This window comes from Chelonia mydas, chromosome 3 (genome assembly GCF_015237465.2).
Source record: "Chelonia mydas isolate rCheMyd1 chromosome 3, rCheMyd1.pri.v2, whole genome shotgun sequence".
In the NCBI taxonomy this organism is placed as follows: Eukaryota; Metazoa; Chordata; order Testudines; family Cheloniidae; genus Chelonia; species Chelonia mydas.
Genome location: NC_057851.1, coordinates 177324884 through 177343929, shown reverse-complemented (window position 1 = coordinate 177343929; position 19046 = coordinate 177324884). Strand labels below are relative to the sequence as shown.

The 19046-nt window shown below is 48.9% G+C and overlaps 1 long non-coding RNA gene across 1 annotated transcript; it reads left to right on the top strand.

Annotated features, from left to right (window-relative positions):
- The first annotated feature begins 8074 nt into the window (after window positions 1-8074).
- Window positions 8075-16860, top strand: LOC122465223. The gene is made up of 3 exons (XR_006289900.1): window positions 8075-8129; window positions 15607-15726; window positions 16418-16860. It is a non-coding gene; the product is annotated as an uncharacterized LOC122465223 (long non-coding RNA).
- The last annotated feature ends 2186 nt before the right edge of the window (window positions 16861-19046 follow it).

The window sequence follows — 19046 nt, the reverse complement described above, 5'->3', positions numbered from 1 at the left end:
AAACCATCCCGGGCCGCAGCATCTTTGACAACCTATATCTGGTCCGGGACCTTTTGGAACTCGAGTGTAGGGATGGTCTGTCGTTCGCCCTCCTGTCCTTGGATCAGGAGAAGGTGTTCGACAGGGTGGACCACGGGTATCTCCTGAGCACTCTGCGAGTGTTTGGCTTCGGACCCCAGTTTGTGGGTTTTCTCTGGGTGCTGTATGTCTCTGCAGAGTGTCTGGTCAGGCTCAACTGGACCCTGACTGAACCGGTCAGCTTCGGGCAAGGAGTACGCAGGGGTGCCCCCTCTCGGGCCAGCTGTATGCTCTGGCAATCGAGCCCTCCTCTGTCTCCTCCGCAGGAGGTTGACAGGGTTGGTGCTGTGGGAGCCGGAGCTGCGGCTGGTCCTGTCGGCGTATGCCGACAATGTGCTTCTCGTGGTCCAGGACCTGGACGACTTGGCATGGGTGGAGGCTTGCCAGGCCATCTATTCGGCAGCCTCCTCCACCCGAGTCAACTGGGTCAAGAGCTCTGGCCTGGTGGTGGGGGATGGCTGGCAGGCAAGCTTCCTCCCACCCGCGTTTCAGGCCATCCCGTGGAGCGTGGGTCCACTGCTCTATCTCGGCATTTACCTTTCTGCCACACATCCATCTCCGCCGGAGAACTGGCATGATTTAGAGGGCAGGGTGATAGAGCGGCTCCGGAAATGGACAGAACTACTCCGGTGCCTCTCCCTTCAAGGGAGAGCGCTGGTGCTTAATCAACTAGTCCTGTCCATGCTCTGGTACCAGCTCAACACACTGGTCCTGGTCCCGGCCCTGGGTTTCCTGGCCAACCTCCGGACATCGACTCTGGAGTTCTTTTGGTGAGGGCTGCACTGGGTCCTTGCAGAGGTTCTCCATCTACCTCTGGAGGAGGAAGGGCAGGGCCTGAAGTGTCTGCACACTCAGGTCCATGTCTTCCGCCTCCAGGCCCTGCAGAGGCTCCTTTATGGTGCAGGTAGCCCAGCGTGGAGCATACTGGTGCGCGCCTTCCTGTGCCACTTCCGAGGGCTCCGATATGACCGGCAGCTCCTTTATCTCTGTCTGAGAGGTGTTCCGCGAGACCTCTCCAGGCTGCCGGTCTTCTACCAGGACCTCCTCCAGACCTGGAAACTGCTTTCAACAACTAGGTCCATAGCGGCCACCGAGGGGGCAGATCTCCTCGCGGAACCCCTGCTACACAATCCCCAGCTTTTCGTGCAGGTGGCGGAGTCCCCCTTGGTGTGCCAGAGGTTGGTCCTGGCAGAAGTCACAAGAGTCGGAGACCTCCTGGATTATGACTGGGGAGACTGGCTGGATCCCCTGACGGTCGCTCAGCGCATGGGGCTCTCCAGATCTTGTACTCCCCGGTGCATACTTTAGGAGGTGAGGGCCGCTTTGCGGCCCGCTGCTCAGGTTTACCTCAACAGGGTCCTGAACGAGGGCGCGCCCCATGCACCCTCCACCCCAGGTCCGCCAGACCTTTTCGTCAGGCCCCTGTCCCGTGGACCCAACCGACCCCGCCCCGCCCCTTTACCGTGAGCCGACTGCACAATCTGCAGCCGATCTGCTTCCAGACCACGCCAACGAAACATCTATACACGCTCGTGCTTCACACCCTTCACGTCTTCACTCTTGCGTCCCATCCTGATACAAAATGGCAGGACTTCCTGCCACCTCTGGAGGGTGAGGAGCCCCAGTGGGCTAGCCTATATTCCACCTTGGTCCCGAGGCCTGCCGAAGATATCAGTTGGCGGCTCCTTCACGGAGCCATGAGCATGGGCGTGTACTTGGCGCATTTCACCCCCATCCCAGACACCTGCCCCTTTTGCGGCGTGAGGGAAACTCTGGCACACATATATTTGGAGTGTGCCAGGCTGCAGCCCCTATTCCGGCTCCTCACCAATATTTTATTATGCTTTTGATTGCACTTTTCCCCTCACCTTCTTATTTATGCACTCCCTATCTGTGGCCTCACCAAGCCAAGGGACCTCCTCGTCAACCTTCTCCTGGCCCTAGCTAAAATGGCCATTTATAGAACCAGAGTGAGGAGGTTGGCCGATGGAGTCTCCTGTGACTGTGGGGCCTATTTCTGATCCTCTGTCCATTCACGTATCCGGGCAGAGTTCCTCTGGGCAGCATCCACTGACTCCCTCAATGCCTTTGAGGAGCAGTGGGCGCTGTCCGGGGTTCTTTGCTCGGTGTCCCCATCTGGTTCCCTTCGTTTGACCCTTTGACCACATTCCTGTCCCTGTTATTTCATTAGTTGTCCCCCGTATTTATTTGGTGTCCAGGTCTTGTGGATCCCCCTCTTAGGCTGGGGGCGGGGCATCCTTTAGCAGTGGGCAGGCTTCGCCCACCCACTTCCCGGATCCCAGTAGGACTACTCTGTTGAACCCAACTGGCCTGGAGTGAGGAGGGAGACTGCTGCTCCTGCTGCTGTGGCTGCTGCTGGGCTTTGGGCTCTTGCTGCTGCTGCTGCTCCAGTTGCTCTCCTGGCTGGGCTAGACACCACCCCCTCCTTCTCTGCTACCTGGTTGCTGACCAGCTGCTGGAACCCCCCAACCTCAGGTGCTGCTATAGCTCTAACTACAGCCCCTTGCGGGGGGGGCTGCTGGCCCGCTCCCCAGAGGGGGGAGTGAGGAACCCCAGCCCCAGCCATTGCTGCTGTGACCACCACCACCTGAGAGGGGTCTTTTCTGCCTGCCTGGAGTTCCTGGAGCTGCTGCTGCGGAGTTTGCTGCCTGGAGCTTCTGAAGCCCCAAGGAGGAAAAGAAGAGGACCATCTACCAGTGGGGGAGCACCTAAAGACTTTGCAGACCACCATGGAGGGGGCCATTATGGACTGAGTAACTTTCGAACTGTGCTCTTGTGGTGGGGGTTCTGACTGTGTTTGTGGGACACAGGGTGTGTGGTGTGGAGCCTGCCCCCCGATCCATCTGTCCCCACCTAACCCCCCACCACCACCGCTGCCCCTCCACCACCCCCACTGGCTGTTTACCATCTGCCTCAGTTCCTTCCTCTGGACTCAGCTGCTTGCTTGGTTTGCCACGCCCTTTTCCCACCATTTGGGCCAGAAGCAGCAGCCAGCCTAAATAAGGACTCTTTTTTTGCAAGCGCACATGGGTGCATGTGCCCCCGTCTTGGACTGATTTCCCCCCCCAGCTTTGCCCCTTGCAACTTGCCCCATGTGCCTCTTGCAGCCTTTTGTTCCTCCCCTCTGCCCCAGCCCCCCCTTACTAGCTTCAGTTTGTTGGCCTGCCCCACCCTTTTCCCTCTGCAGCTTTTGATTGTTTGCCCCACCCTAGCCTCTGAAGCTAGCCCCTTGGTTTCCCTGTCCTACTTCCAGCCTGATTAGCCCCTCGCTCAGTGCACTTGTGCCCCTCCCCATTTTACTTTGAAACCCCTTCACTGCACCGCCCAAAGCTGGTGTATTCCCCCCCCTTTCCTAGTGCAGCTAGAGGAGCCGGAATCCCACCCTGTGGCGGTGACAGATCCCTAGCCCATGATTTGCCCCCTGTCCAGCCCACCCCTTTTTGGCGCCCTCCTCCCCTGCCTGTAGCCTAACAGGAAGGAGTGGTTGACCTGCATCCCCTTTCCCCTTCTCTTTCTGGTGTCTCCCCCTCCCTCCCTGCTCATTATGGTGGGGGACAAGGCGGGTGGGACCCCTCCGGCTCAACTGGACCCTGACTGAACCGGTTAGCTTCGGGCAAGGAGTACGGCAGGGATGCCCCGTCTCGGGCCAGCTGTACGCTTTGGCGATCGAGCCCTTCCTCAGTCTCCTCTGTAGGAGGTTGACAGGGTTGGTGCTACAGGAGCCGGAGCTGTGGCTGGTCCTGTCGGCAAATGCTGATGACGTGCTCCTCCTGGTCTAGGACCTGGATGACTTGGTGTGGGTGGAGGCTTGCCAGGCCATCTATTTGGCAGCCTCCTCCACCCGAGTCAACTGGGTCAAGAGCTCTGGCCTGGTGGTCGGGGACAGGTGGCAGGTGAGCTCCCTCCCACCCGCGCTTCAGGCCATCTGGTGGAGTGTGTGTCCACTGCTCTATCTCGGCATTTACCTTTCTGCCACGCATCCCTCTCCACCAGAGAACTGTCACAATTTAGAGGGCAGGGTGATAAAGCGGCTCCGAGTGCAGGTGGCGGAGTCCCCCTGGGTGCACCAGAGGTTGGTCCTGGCAGGAGTCACAAGAGTTGGAGATCTCCTGGACTATGACTGGGGAGACTGGCTGGATCTCCTGACGCTCGCTCAGAGCATGGGGGTTTCCAGACCTCGTACTCCCCGATGCTTACTTCAGGAGGTGAGGGCCGCTTGCCGCCCGCTGCTCGGGTTTACCTCAACCGGGTCCTGCATGAGGGTGCGCTCCACCCCAGGCCCGCCAGACCTTTTCATTGGGCCCCTGCCCCGTGGACCCAACCAATCCCCCACCCCCAGCCCCTTCACCGTGAGCCGGCTGCACGATCTGCAGCCAGTCTGCTTCCAGACCAAACCAAGGAAACATCTTTACACGTTCGTGCTCCAAACCCTTCACGTCCTCACCCTGGTGCCCTGCCCCAATACAAAATGGCAGGACCTCATGCTACCGCTAGAGGGTGAGGATCCCTCGTGGGCCAGCATATACTCCACCCTGGTCCCGAGGCCCTCCTGGGTTATAAGTTGGCAGCTCCTTCACAGGGCCGTGAGCACGGGCATGTACTTCGCGTGGTTCACCCCTAGCCTCAACACCTTCCCCTTTTGTGGCGTGAGGGAAACCCCGTCGCACATTTACTTAGAACGCGCCAGGTTGTAGCCCCTATTCTGGCTCCTCACAGATATTTTGTTACGTTTTTGGTTGTACTTTTCCCCTCACCTCCTTATCTATGCACTCCCTATCCGTGACCCCACAAAGTCACGGGACCTCCTGGTCAACCTCCTCCTGGCCCTGGCTAAAGTGGCCATCTATAAAACCAGGGTGAGGAGGTTGGCCGATGGAGTCTCCTGTGACTGTAGGGCCTATTTCCGATCCTCCATCCATTCACGTATCCGGGCAGAGTTCTTCTGGGCAGCATCCACTGACTCCCTTGATGCCTTTGAGAAGCAGTGGGCGCTGTCCGCAGTTCTCTGCTCGGTGTCCCCGTCTAATTCCCTTCATTTGACCCTTTAACCGCACTCCTGTCTCTGTTATTTCATTAGTTGTCTGCCATATTTATTTGGCTTCCAGGTCCTGTGGATCCCCCTCTTAGCCTGGGGGGGGGGGGAATCCTTTAGCTTCGCCCGCCCACTTCCTGATTCCAAATAGGACTACTCTGTTGTACCCAACTGGCCTGGGTCTATCACAATATGCACAAATGTCTTAGGACACAGAAATCCTAATCCTATTTTTAAAAAAGGTAAATTTTATTAAAAACAAAAGGAAAGAGAATACATCTGGAACTTAGGCTATTGCTAGATTTAAAAAGAGCAAATATAATAATTAAGCATCAAGAATGGTTTTCTTGAGGTCCAGCTTAGTGGTTACAAGCAAAACAAAGGCAGCTGGGGGTTAGCACAGAGAAGTCCATAAGCCATAAAGAAATAAAAGAGAGAAACCTAATCGCATCTTCCTAGACAGTTCCTGATCCATTTACATATCTGGGGTTTCAAATGAGTAGTTTCTAGGTATGATTTAATGACTGTTCATACGTGGCGCAAACTCTTACAGCATAGTTCAGCCCTGTCCCTGTTCTCCGGGACAAGAACCACACATAGACAAAAGGGGAGTCTTGTTTCAATTTTAAAAAGTTCAAGCCTTCCCATTGGCTCTTTTGGCCAGGTGCCCACTCACTTCCTTTTACCTATGCATAGCAGTGAGACTTTTTGATTCTTTACAAGTCAAGTAGAGTAGTAAAGTAAAGGAAGTAGAGAACAGCTACCAAGAGGGATTTTATAGCTAACTGGCTGGTTGGGTGTCCATAAAAGGGAGCTCCCCCACCTCCCACTTCATTTATCACAGTTGTATGAGATGTTCACAGCCAAAGTAGAAGCCTTTCTGAAATAATTTTTTTTAAAAAAGTTAAATCCTGCTTTTAACCCTACTGTCATCAATGTGGTTGCATAGTTCTAGTTGTGGATAAGAATTTGGCACATTATCAGCAATCTCACATCATATAATATTGTGATGAATCTGTTCACTCTATACTGGGTACCCTTTCCCTCCCACTCTCCCCTTTTGAGAATGACCTGACTGAAAAAAGACTGAACCATAAGACATCCTATGAGGAATAGGGCCCCAGATCTTTAGCTCGCCAGTAGAGAGTTCTGCATGATCAAAAGTGATGAGAGGATCAGGAACAGAAATAGGCAGTCAGAGGGCTAGTGTGTGAGAGCAGCAGCCTGGGAGCTAACTGCAGAGAGAAGGCCAGGTAGCAAAGCCTGATGCAGGAACCACAGCTAGAAACCAGGAGGAGAATTTGCCCCTTTAGGGCTGAGAGAAGAAGCTAGCCTATAGCAGGGCTGAGAATTGAAAAACAGCCCTGTAGCAAAGGAAGCAGTATAGCTGTGAGAGACCAGGGAAGCTACTGAGGACTGGGTGTTGGAAATAGCTGAGCTAATGAGGGAACGAGTGGATTGAACAATCAGCTGGGGAAGAGCAAGGTGTGAGAAAAGCTTCAGAGACTTTGTGTGTGTGTGTGCATGGTGAGGGGAATCTGGTGCATATTTGGTCACCAGCAGGAACTGTTCAGCAAGGGGCATGGCCAAGAGCAAATCAAGACAACAGGGACCACCAGTGAGATAGTCACCCAAAGCCCTGAACATCATAAGTAGAGCAAACTTGTCTCCCTCTAAAACAGGGGTGGGATTAAATAGGCAACTTGGGTTTTAAAACTAAGGAAATCCAAAAGGCCTATCATTGTAGTGTTGTTGAAGGGGCAGTCCCAACCATGGGCAGTCCATCAGTCAAGAATTCATACTTTATATCAAGTGGAAATTACTATTAAAATACAGGTTTCAGAGTAGCAGCCATGTTAGTCCGTATTCACAAAAAGAAAAGGAGTACTTTTGGCACCTTAGAGACTAACAAATTTATTTGAGCATAAGCTTTCGTGAGAATAAAAAAGCTCACGAAAGCTTATGCTCAAATAAATTTGTTAGTCTCTAAGGTGCCACAAGTACTCCTTTTCTTTTTATTAAAATATGATTACTGGAAAATAGGACCTAATCTCTTTAAACTGAAACCCTAGAGAGGTCAGATAAAGTCAGATGTCAATACCATTTGGCCAAGAGAGAGTCACTGGGAAAGAGGGAAGAGGTGGCATGTTATCTCAGCCCCAATCAGTAAGAACTATTTACATGTTAATGGAATCAGCTTCCGCAGAGCTGCAGGTTCAAAGAAGACACTACTGCTAATTATATTGTTAGTGTTAATGGTGTGGGGCTTCAGACATGGTCATGTAAATTCAAATATTTCCATATGTCTCATACATGGAAATGGAATTCTACATAATATTGAATGAAATGGCACATACTATTGGGTATTGGGAAGGAAGAGGGACCCCGAATTGCCCAGAAAGGGAGATTACTCCAGTTCCACAAATATTAAGTGCACCTTCACAAACATTAGGGTCCCCATGACCCTAATGATTAATATGGCAATACAACTTAACACCATCACGTCAAAGGTACTCTGGGATATTTCAGGCCGCATGAGTCTGATAGGAAGAAGTCACGGGAGCTCACTGTGCCATGGGACACTGAGAAACTCACAGGTTCAACCACAACTTACCAGTGAGGGAGCAACAGTAGGGTTACCATATTTGAACATTCAAAAAAGAGCACACTCCATGGGGGGAGGTATTTGCACCAGTATCTACCAACTCGCGTTGTATTAATGTGTTATTATACTGTTATATATGCTTTGCGCTACTGTCATAGATATAAAGGGAAGGGTAAACCCCTTTGAAATCCCTCCTGGCCAGGGGAAAGCTCCTCTCACCTGTAAAGGGTTAAGAAGCTAAAGGTAACCTCGCTGGCACCTGACCAAAATGACCAATGAGGAGACAAGATACTTTCAAAAGCTGGGAGGAGGGAGAGAAACAAAGGGTCTATGTGTCTGTCTATATTCTGTCTTTGCCGAGGATAGACCAAGAATGGAGTCTTAGAACTTTTAGTAAGTAATCTAGCTAGGTACGTGTTAGATTATGATTTCTTTAAATGGCTGAGAAAAGAATTGTGCTGAATAGAATAACTATTTCTGTCTGTGTATCTTTTTTGTAACTTAAGGTTTTGCCTAGAGGGGTTCTCTATGTTTTGAATCTAATTACCCTGTAAGGTATCTACCATCCTGATTTTACAGGGGGGATTTCTTTATTTCTATTTACTTCTATTTTTATTAAAAGTCTTCTTGTAAGAAAACTGAATGCTTTTTCATTGTTCTCAGATCCAAGGGTTTGGCTCTGTGGTCACCTATGCAAATTGGTGAGGCTTTTTATCCAACATTTCCCAGGAAAAGGGGGGTGCAAGTGTTGGGAGGATTGTTCATTGTTCTTAAGATCCAAGGGTCTGGGTCTGTAGTCACCTAGGCAAATTGGTGAGGCTTTTTACCAAACCTTGTCCAGGAAGTGGGGTGCAAGGTTTTGGGAAATATGTTGGGGGGAAAGACGTGTCCAAACAGCTCTTCCCCAGTAACCAGTATTAGTTTGGTGGTGGTAGTGGCCAATCCAAGGACAAAGGGTGGAATATTTTGTACCTTGGGGAAGTTTTGACCTAAGCTGGTAAAGATAAGCTTAGGAGGTTTTTCATGCAGGTCCCCACATCTGTACCCTAGAGTTCAGAGTGGGGGAGGAACCTTGACAGCTACATGTCCATATTGAGTATATATAAGAAAAAGTGATATGGCCTCAAAAGTGAAGTTTAATTATTTAAAGTTTACTGTACTACTTTATACGTAGTGAGTCCTTTCCTTTCACCAGTTCTTCAGTTTTCTTTCTCCTCATGTGCCCACACATACTTCTCTGTAGATCGCATTTTTCTCAGCAGTGGCTGATTGCTCTTTAAGAAGGCATGAAAATCTTTACAAAAAGTTTGTCTGAAGTTGTACTGTACAAGTAGAATTCCTTTCAGCGACTCAACATTCAAGTATTTCCTTTCCTTTGTCCACTGGCTTTGCATCAGTGAAAAAATTAGCTCTACATTTGCATTGTGAGAAGGAATAGCAAAGAAGAACTGTGCAATCTTTAACAGTTCTGAATGACACTCAATGTTTTTGGATTTCTCAAAATATTTGGTCCACTTCTGGTGTGCTAGCAAATAGTTACTGAACTCTTCATCACTGTTGCAACTTTCCGTAAACTTCTTCAGGTTGCTGACATGATCAAAACACTTCATGTCATCAATTTGCACCCCCTTATCAATCAGGTACTTGATACAAGGTTCCACATCACTCCAATTCGGTGTCTCACTCAGGATAATCCACCTGAAACAAGAGAAGTCTTCCAGGGGTCTAAGCCACTTCTCCAAACATTCCAAGCATTGGCTGTACATATTATCTACTTCAGCACAGAATTTGTCACACTCTTCATCAATTCCTTCCATGCGCTTTTGTGCCAGTAGTCCCTTAACTTTCAGGGACATAAAGTTGTGAGTCTTGCATTCAAGAAGGATAGTGTGAACCGAGTTCAAACTTTTCAGCACTTCCACAACAGAATTGCTTTCCCTTTCGATTTCTTGGATGTAAGTTTGGAATACACTCATGAGTGAATGCATGTGCCAGAGGTAAATCTCACTTAATTCATACTCAAAAAATGTCTTAAGCTCTGTGGGTGGTTTGTCCTGTGACAGAAAGAATGACTTCAAGGCTGGAAACATCTGTATCAGCCTTGTAATGCCTGGAAATAATGACAGCCATTGTGTCTTGCTATGAGAAAGCAGCTTTCTGTATTAAACATCAACAGACTCACAGTACTCCTTCAGCTGCTCAGTTCAGACAGTGTAGGTATGAAAGTACTGGTAAATTTTAAAAATAATGTTCTCAGTGTCAACAGTCATTCTTTCTACTGCATGGTGTACATAGTTGTTCAAAATGTGTGCTGGGCAACCCACACCAATTAATGTTGTCTTCTGCAACAACTTCTTTAAGTTTGCAAACACATTCTTTCCATCTTCATCATGCCGGAGTCCTCCAAACATTGTATTGCAGTTGTCACCTGTAAATGCAATACACTTCTCGAACAAACCATTTTTTCAAGCGTTTCTTTTACGTAATGAGCAATCGTGTCGGCAGTCTCATTAGGTGTGTTCTGGACCTCAATCAGTTTTGACTGCAAACTGCCATTCTTCCTATCGAAATACTGAATAATTACTGGAAATATTTTCACTGAACCATGATTGCTTCCATTTGTAGCAACTCCACAGTAAGCTATGTCATTTTCTTCAAACATTTTCAGAACAACATCAATAGAATGCGGTGCAAGCACAGAGATAACAATTGCTTCTGTCTTGGTTCTAGCACTTGAAAATTTCCATGCTACTTCAGAATCAGGGAATGTCTTCTTCAACAAAACAGATGTGCAATCCATTGACTTAAAGCTATTGTGACGGGGCAAGGCCAGATGGCTATAGAAAAGTACTGGGAGACAGATATATTAGCTCCAGGCTAAACAAATCCCTGGTATCAGGATAAGTGAAATGACGGCTGCTCCAGGTCAATTAAGACACCTGGGGCCAATTAAGAGCTTTCCAGAAGGCAGGGAGAATGCTAGGTTGATTGGGACACCTGAAGCCAATCAGGGGCTGGCTGAAACTAGTTAAAAGCCTCCCAGTTAGTCAGATGGGGGTGCATGTCAGCAGCTGTGGGAGGAAGTTGCGCTGTTGGAGAGACTGAGTAGTACACACCATATCAGGCACAAGGAAGGGAATCCCTGAGGTAAGGGTGAAGTGGAGCTTGAGGAAGTGAGGGTTGCTGTGGGGGAAGTATCATAGAATCATAGAATATCAGGGTTGGAAGGGACCTCAGGAGGTCATCTAGTTCAACCCCCTGCTCAAAGCAGGACCGATCCCCAATTAAATCATAGCTCAGGGAATTGTACATGTTATGTTTCTAAAAGGTCAGCTACCATAGCTGATACGATTAGGGTCCCTGGGCTGGAGCCTGGAGTAGAGGGTGGGCCCGGGCTCCCCCCGCCCCCTGCTGTGTCCCCTGATTAATCACTGAGACTGGGAGACAACAGAGACTGTGCAAGGAAGGATAACTCCTTGCACCTCCCTTGCTGGCTTATGATGAAAATGGCTCAGTAGACTGTGACCCTTGTCTTTAGAGAGAAAAGGGTTACGTGGAGGGTCACAGTGAGCCTCTGAGGCTAGCGAAATCCGCCAGGAAACGCGGGACCCACAGAGGCAAGGACAGAGCTTTGTCACACTATTATGATGCTTAATGGTGTGAAATGCAAAAGCACCCTCTGCTGCAGTAACAACATACTCTGATTTGCTGCCTGGTTTTACAAAATAATCTCTCAATTTTCTTGATGAGCTCTCTCCTCGAACTACTTTTTTGTGCTTGTCTGAGTCCACATGAGTTTCTAAATCATTAGTGCCTTTATTTTTCAGAGAGACGTAAGTACCAGGTCTACATACCAAGCACTCAGATTCCCATTCTTCTCTATGACGTCAAAAACACGGGAATTTCATCTTTAGTTCTGCAGTGAATTTACACACTTTCATTTTGGCATTGTGTTTGGGGGTAGTAAAATAAAATATCAAATAAAGAGCACTTGAGGAAACACTACCGTGCATGGTATGAAATCAGAAAAGACACTGAAATTGTCGATGTTGCGCTATCACCACTATCGAAAAATGGTCATACCTGTCTGGAACCATAGGGTTAGGTGCCAACTTTCCCCGGCGCCGGTGTTCCGCCCAACTCCCCCAGTTCCGCTCCAACTCCATCCCTCCCCTGCCCCTTCCTCGCACCCATTCCAACCCCTTCCCCAAAGTCCCCACCCCAATTCTGCCCCCACCCTGCCCCATTGGACCCCTTCCCGAAATCCCTGCCCTGGCCCTGCCTCCTGCCCTGAGCATGCCGCATTCCCCCTCCTCACCCCTCCCTCCCAGTTGCATGAAACAGCTGTTTTGCAACGCAAGCGCTGGGAGCTGGGGAAAAGCGGGCGCTCTCTCGAGTGATCAACATTCACTTTCTTTCTCAAATGATCAGCATTCACTCTCTTACTTGAACGATCAACTCTTCTTTGGGGAAAAATAATAATGGCAAAATCCTGGACGTTTTTAGATATTTAAAAATTCCTCCCAGACAGCGATTTAAGAACCAAAAAGCTGGGCATGTCTGGGAAAATACAGACGTACGGTAACTCTAAGCAATAGTGAGCCTTTAACAGACCGTGAGGGACCAATAAAACACATTAAAGGTGTAAGTATTTTATTCTTTGCTCTCTATCAACAGTTTTTTGTGTAGCTGTCTAGATTTACTGAGGTAAGGGTACTCTTTTCATACACTTTATTTTGATATGATATTTTCTCTTTCTATAAAACTTGGTTTTATTTGAGATCTTTGTGGTTAGAGATTGTGGGGTGAAAATTCATGTGGTATGTCCCATAGACCTAAATAAACTATTGGCTTCTAAGAAAAGATCACAAAAGGAGGCAAGATCTGGAACCAACTCTGTACATGATGCTTGGCTGAAAATCAAGGACCAGAGGAATCTGTTTCATAAGAGAGTAATTATTTCCAGGGCTACAGTTAGTACAAAGGGGACAGGGTGCGGAGGAGCAGTGTTGCTTCATGGATAAAGTATTGGCCTGCAACTCAGGAGATCTGGGTTTTCATTTTGGCTCTGCCACTAGTCTGCTGGGTGACCTTGGCCAAGTCCCTTTATCTGTCTGTGCCTCTGTTTCCTAACATGCAAAATAGGGATAATCCAAAGCATTTTGAGCTCTACTGACAAAAAGCACTATATTTAAGAATTAGGCAATAATAACAATACTATTACAATTCATGGTTGATCATGGAAAGACCACAGATGAGAGCCACAGTACAGGGGCCAAAAGTGACAAGGATTCATCTTCATCATTCAGAGGTTAAACAAATCTTAGTTTAAGCTTTCTGAACACAAATGATTTGATATTAAGAGTTTGCACTGAGTATAGTATTTGTCTGCCAGATGTGTGTTTAACTGTAACTGTGGATTATGTTGCTTTAAAACATTTTTCTTTGGCTTTATTATTGCTGTGCTGTACAAAGCTGCAATAAGAATTGTGGGACAAGGGCTTTGTTATGGCTGAATATTACTAATTGATTGTTTGCAGTAGAAATACATTAAAATAGTTTTAAAATGACAGTTTTGATGGTAAAAAATACGATATGATAGTCCTCTGCAAAAACACTTCTTCCTGTTGCTAGAATCACTATGGCTACTATTAAACTGATAAACTCAACTCTATTCCTCTTTAAATTAGTGAAGTCAACTCCAGTCATGGTAAATTGGCCTTGATGAGAACAAATTCCTCTGCTATTTTTTAGCTTCTAAACCCACAGAAGTCCAATGTGAAGATCACCTGCTAAATTAAACACCTAATAACTCAATCAAAGGCAGCAGGAAACATGCTGATTTTTACCCTCCCAGTCCATTCCATTCCATTCTCTTCTACATTTACTTTGTAGTGCTTTAAAAAAACAGAAAAATTAAGATCTATAAATTGGGTATATTTGGTTTGGCAATAATTCCCCCATTCTCTGTGTTTATCTGTAGCAGTCCTTAAGGGTTGATGGGTACAGAGGGGCTGCTGGGATCATATTCTTGGAGATGGAATAGGATAAAAGGGTTACAAACCTTCCTTAATTGTTGTTCTTTGAGATGTGTTGCTCATGTCATAGAATCATAGAATTTCAGGGTTGGAAGGGACCTCAGGAGGTCATCTAGTCCAACCCCCTGCTCAAAGCAGGACCAATCCCCAACTAAATTATGTCCATTTGATACTACCTGTGCGTGTGCCATGTGCACAGTTGCTGGAGATTTTTCCATTAGTGGTATCTGTAGGACCAGCCCTATCACCCCTTGGAGCTCCATGCACATGCGATGGTATAAGGGGTGCTGCCAGCCCCGCACCCTCTCAGTTCCTTCTTGCTGGTAACCTCCGATAGAGGGATAGGAGGGTGAGTCATGAAATGGACATGAACAACACATCTCAAAGAACAACATTTACAGAAGATTAGAAACCATTTTTCTTCTTCGAGTGCTTGCTCATGTCAATTCCATGCTAGGTGAATCACAGGCAGTATCCCTGGGCTCAGAGTTAATGGATGTGCTGATTGCAACACTGTTCTCCCAAAACTGGCATTGTCATGAGCCTGTTGGGTGATGGCATAGTGGGATGCAAAAGTATGGATTGACAACCATGTCACAGCCCTGTAGATGTCCTGGATTGGTACCTGTGTGAGGAACGCTGCTGACAAAGCCTGGACTCTGGTAGAATGAGCTGTCACAATGGCTGGAGGTGGAATCTTTGCCTACTCGTAGCAAGCTTGGGGGCAGGTGGTTATCCAGGACGAAATCTTCTGGGATGACACCGGAAGTCCTTTCATCCTGTCCGCCACTGCCACAAAAAGTTGCATTGACTGGTGGAAGGGCTTAGTCCTTTCGACATAGAAGGCCAGGGCCTGTCTAACGTGTGTAGCTGATATTCCTCATTGGTGCTGTGGGGCTTTGGAAAGAAGACAGGGAGAAAGATGTCCTGGTTGTTATGGAACTGTGACATTACCTTTGGTAGGAAGGCTGGATGGGAGAGCAGCTGGACCTTGTCTTTAAAGAACACAGTATAAGGGGGTTCTGAAATCAGGGACTTGTTTATGGAAACCCTTCTGGCCAAAGTAATTGCCACGAGAAAGGCAACCTTCCACAAGAGGAGCAGTAGAGAACAAGACGCTAACAGCTCAACCGGGGCCCATGAGTCTTGACAAAACCATGTTTAAGTCCCATGGGGGAACCTTGCCTGACAGCTGGAGAAAGGACACCTGGTAGGCCAGGCATATCATCCTGAGCTACCTGATGTATATGTGCAGGGAGAGCTCTTCCTGAGACCAGAGACCCTGGGTTCTGAGACTGCCGAAGTAAGCTCCCCACACCAGGTCTGATGCATACAAAACCAAGGTTACTGACTGGCATGTCACCACAAAAGGAACCCCCTTCATCACAAAGCGTGGGTCAATCCACTAAGACAGAGATGCTAAGACTATTGGAGGGATCATGAGAATTGAGTCCAAGTGGGTCTGCCCAGGGAGTAGACGGATGCCAGTCACAACCGTAGGGGTCTGAGGCCTAGCCTCATGTATTGAACTACATAAGTACATGTTGCCATGTGACCTAGCAGCTTGAGGCATTACCTGAGTGATGGTAAGCAGCTGGTTTGTGATGCGGGGGTCAGATCTGACATAGTCCAGAACCACGACTATAGGGGTAATTGTTCTTACAAAGTAAGGTGATAGTGATTATTTTAAAAGTACAAACTGTGACCATTAATGCTGTTTTGTAACTGAGGCACAGAATAGTAGGCCCAGGCATGAGTAGAGTCGAGCGCTGCCCGTATAAACTCGATTCTCTGTACCAGGACTAACGTTGATTCTGTTTGTTTATCAACAGACCCAGTGCCCAACAGTTGGCCCATACTATATCCATGCTGCACCAAACCTAACCTTGCAAACGGCCTTTGATCTGCCAATCATTGAGAAACAGTTAGATCTGTACACCTCGACATTTCAGGTAAGCTGCAACCATTGCCATACATAAAAACCCTTGGGGCCGCAGCCAGGCCAAAGAGAAGCACAGTGAACTGGTAGTGGCATCAGCCCACCACAAATCAGAGAAATCTCCTGTGTCCAGGGAAAATAGAAATGTGGAAATAAGTGTCCTTTAAGCCAAGGGTGGCGTACCAGTCTCCCGGAATCAGGGAGGGAATAATGGAGGCCAGGGAGACCATGCAGAACCTCAATCTCTTGAGATATTTGTGGAGGGAATGCAGGTCCAGGATGGGCCATAGGTTCTCTTTGGCCATCAGAATGAGGAAATATCAGGAGTAAAACCCCTTCCCTTTCAGATCCCAAGGGCTTCCACCTTTTGGATGAGAAGTTGCTCATGAAAAGGGTCCCTGAGGAGGGATGAGGTTGGGGGTGGGAGAGAGGAGTGGAGGAAATCTGCAAGGTATACCCAATAGTCACAGTACTGAGCACCCAACAGTCCGATGTTATGTGGGACCATGCAGTGTGGAAGGGAAACAGGCAGTCCAAAATAAAAAAAGGGGAAGGATCCTGGACAAAGTCTGGTAAACCGTTCTTGGGCGTACCCTCAAAAGGCCTGTCTGGACCCTTCGGGGTATCTACTTGAGCCCGACTGGGAGGCCGATGTAGAAGGCAGGGGCTGGAAAAGGTTATAATCCTTCCCTTTTCTCTGATAGAATTCCTGCTTCAGGAGCCCTGAAAACCTGGGAGGTTGTTGTGGCCTAAAATGCTTCCTGGAGGCCGAAGGTGTCTACAGGCCCAGAGAGCAGAGTGTGGTCCTCAAATCTTTAAGGCCATGCAGCTTGGCGTCCATCTGTTCAGAGAACAGAGTGTTGTCTTTGAAGGGGAGGTCTTGGACCGACTGCTGCTCCTTGTGGGAGGGGCCCAATGACTGGAGCCACAAACAGCACCTCATGGTGACCTCTGACCCCTTTGTTCTGGCTTCCGAGTTGGCTGCATCCAGAGCTGTCTGCAGGGAGGCCATAGCCGCCATCTTGCCCTCCTCCAGGATGGCAGAGTACTCCTGCCTCTATTCCTGTGGCATGGAGTCCCAGAACTTGGCCAGTGAATCCCACAATTTAAAGTTTTACCTCCCCAGCAAGGCCTGCTGGTTAGAGATACGGAGCTGGAAGATGCCCGTGGAATAAACTTTCCTCCCGAACAAATCCAGTCTCCTGGCCTCCTTATTTTTTGGGGTGGTGTTGGGCTGTCCCTGCCTGTCCCTCTCATTGGCTCCCAATACCACTAGGGATCTAGGAGGGGGATGGGCATATAAGTACTAAAAACCCAGTGGATGGCACATAGTACTTTTTCTCCATCCTTTTGAAGGTAGGACTCAGAGAGGAAGTGGTCTGGCAAAATGCCTTTACTGGTCCCAATACCACCTCATTGACCCATTCCTTCATCTCCAGTCCCAAGTCCGTGGTGACCCACTTCAGGCAAGCTCTGATATCATCCAGTGGGAGTGGGTTCAAGGGACTTGTCACTGCCTCCTCTGATGACGATGAGGAGGCTAGCACTATTGGAGGGCCTGTTACTTCCTCCTCAACCTGTGCTGTCTCCATCTGGCCCATTTTGGTGACCTTAGCGCCGACGTCAGTGCCACAGTCAGTATCTGGTGCCGGGTGGGATAGTGCTGTGGTCTGCCTCTCAGATACAACTAAATATGATTGCTGTGAAGGGTGGCCCTGGTGCCAGGGAAAACCCCCATGGGTTCCAATACTGCCATTGTGTAGGTCAGTAACCCAGTGGCAAAGCAGCAGTTGTGGTGCCTGTGTCAAACTCCAGTATGTGAATTAGGTACTGGTTCTTCTTCCACGGCACGAAGGACTCCACCTCGGACCCCAACGAGGACTCTTCATCTGGAGACCATGGAGGCACTGTGCCCAGTTCTGCCTCCAGGTGGTGTCGGGGACTCAGTGACCAATGCTGGGTCAGGGACTGCTGAAGCAGGGCCATGCACCTCCTGGAAGGTGCTGCTACTGCCAGTGCTGCATAAGAGCTCTCCACTCTTTGTGTCCTTCTGTCCCCAGTGGCCTTGGCTGGTATGGGCCCTTGGGGAATGAGCAGTATCGGGAGGTACATTAAGTCATTTGCAACCCGGAGGGCCTCTGAGGTTGAGGGGGCCCACAGGCGCGAGGCACCACAACTGCTACCAGGAGTCAGAGGTGGGTCCTGAATTGTGGTCGGTGCCCTCGCCAGAGTCACTGGAGCTGATCATGTCTCTGGGGAGGATGAGTAGCCTGGCACGTGTCTCACCACATCAGTAGTTCCCCTCGTGTCCCTCTTCAGTGCCGGAAAGTGCCCTCTTTCTTGTGCGTCTTACTCGGCACCGGGGATGGAGAATGGTGCTGAGAAGGGCAAGTGCTGGTGGTGCACTACACACCGAAACTGAAGTTATCAGTGCCAATTCAGAGCAGGACGGCTCCAAGGATGGTCTGAGGGCTGTCTCCATCAGCAGAACCTTCAGACCATAGTCTCCATCTTTTTCATAGACTCATAGAATATCAGGGTTGGAAGGGACTTCGGGAGGTCATCTAGTCCAACCCCCTGCTCAAAGCAGGACCAACACCAACTAAATCATCCCAGCCAGGGCTTTGTCAAGCCAGGCCTTAAAAATCTTTAAGGATGGAGATTCCACCACCTCCCTAGGTAACGCATTCCAGTGTTTCACCACCCTCCCAGTGAAATAGTGTATCCTAATGTCCAACCTAAACCTCCCCCGCTGCAACTTGAGACCATTGCTCCTTGTTCTGTTATCTGCCACCACTGAGAACAGCGGAGCTCCATCCTCTTTGGAACCCTCTTTCTGGTAGTTGAAGGGTGCTATCAAATCCCCTCTCATTCTTCTCTTCTGCAGACTAAACAAGCCAGGTTCCCTCAGCCTCTCCTCATAAGTCATGTGCCCCAGTCCCCTAATCAGTTTTGTTGCCCTCCGCTGGATGCTTTCCAATTTGTCCACATCTTTTCTGTAGTGGACACAATACTCCAGATGTGGCCTCACCAGAGCCGAATAGAGGGGAACGATCACTTCCCTCGATCTGCTGGCAGTGCTCCTAGTAATGCAGCCCAATATGCCGTTAGCCTTCTTGGCAACAAGGGCACACTGCTGACTCATACCCAGCTTCTCATCCACTGTAATCTCCAGGTTCTTTTCCGCAGAACTGCCGCCTAGCCAGTCGGTCCCATGTAGCAGTGCATGGGATTCTTCCGTCCTAAGTGCAGGACTCTGCACTTGTCCTTGTTGAACCACATTAGATTTCTTTTGGCCCAATCCTCCAATTTGTCTAGGTCCCTCTGGATCCT